Source organism: Pteropus vampyrus, unplaced genomic scaffold (assembly GCF_000151845.1).
Source record: "Pteropus vampyrus isolate Shadow unplaced genomic scaffold, Pvam_2.0 Scaffold24, whole genome shotgun sequence".
In the NCBI taxonomy this organism is placed as follows: domain Eukaryota; kingdom Metazoa; phylum Chordata; class Mammalia; order Chiroptera; family Pteropodidae; genus Pteropus; species Pteropus vampyrus.
In genome coordinates this window covers 8,037,936-8,039,293 of record NW_011888805.1, presented here as the reverse complement: position 1 = coordinate 8,039,293, position 1,358 = coordinate 8,037,936, and positions in this window count along the sequence as shown.

Below are 1,358 nucleotides of genomic sequence, written 5' to 3'. Positions count from 1 at the left end.
GTTCATCATCATTCTTGTCTGCAGAATTTCCCTGACCCGCATCTTCTAATGAGAAAAGCATGCCTAGGCAAGGGCATGTTCGCTCCACAAGGAGTGCCCTACCCTCTCTGCCACCGGCTGCAGCCGACTGGATTGGGGTGGCATCTGTCACAAGCACAACCAAACCATAAGCTGGTTAAAAAACGTGTGATAAGACCTCATGCAAAAAACATTAGCTGCAATCAGGCTCTTGGACTGAGAAATACTGAAAGAATGGGGCAACTAACCCTATTCATTTCAGTGGTGGAAACAGTAGCTGAAAAGACACAAAAGAGAAGTTCTGAGGTAAAGTTAGAACCATGAAGTGTCATGGTAACCAGAAGTTAGGAGGAAGCAGAAACTGGGGTGTGCAAAAATTAAGAGATTATACTTACACATAGATGCTTCTGAAAGGTATACAATCTGGAGTAAAGAATAAGCAGGTCAGAAAGAAGAGAACAGAGTGGACAAGGAGAGAAAGACAAGGAGATCAAACTCACGGCTTCCTGCTACTGTGGCTGGGTGGCTGTCTTGAATCTGCGCAGCTTTCTGGTCCAAACTCATGTGTCGCAGTCTGGCTCTACCATGGTTCCTGCTCTTATCTCTGTGAGGTTCTTTCTCCAGTGTGTATCCTTACAACCATCGCTCCTTCCTCATTTCTTTTTGGTAGAGAGCCTAACATAGAAACCTTTAGGGCAGGACTCCTTAATTGTGATTCAACTGCTCTGGCCATTAGTAGGGCATTCAGATGTCCCCAGTATTCAGGCCAGTCTTTCTCTATATTCAGGTAAGATTTTCATTTGCACGGCATAGCGCCTTAAATAGACAACAATCAATTTCCCACATACTGATGCTTAAGAAAATATTTAAATTGGAGTTCCATAATTTAGAGCTCATGAACCCCAAGGAAACTCTGCATGGTTTTCAAGGATGTCTAGAAACCCTCTGAAATTATACGTAGTGCGTGTGTGTATGGTGTGCATTTGTGTGTGTGTGTGTGGGGGGGAGGGTGCATTTTTCTGAGGAGAGGTTCCATAACTTTAATCAGATTCTCAGAGTGATCCATAATGTCCTGTAAGTTAAGGACCACTGGTTTATCACTAGCGTGGCTGGGTTGCCAAGAGCTCAGACTGTAGCGGCAACCTGTTACTGAAATCCCAGTTGTACCACTTACCTCTGGCATAGCCTTGAGTATTTGCTTTACCTGTGTATCTTATGTTATTCATGCATGAAATGGATCTAATACCACTAGTACTTATATATATAGGAATGTTATGAGGATTAAAGAGATAACAGACATAATGTGCTTAGCACCGCTCCTGGCATAGAACAAATTCTTA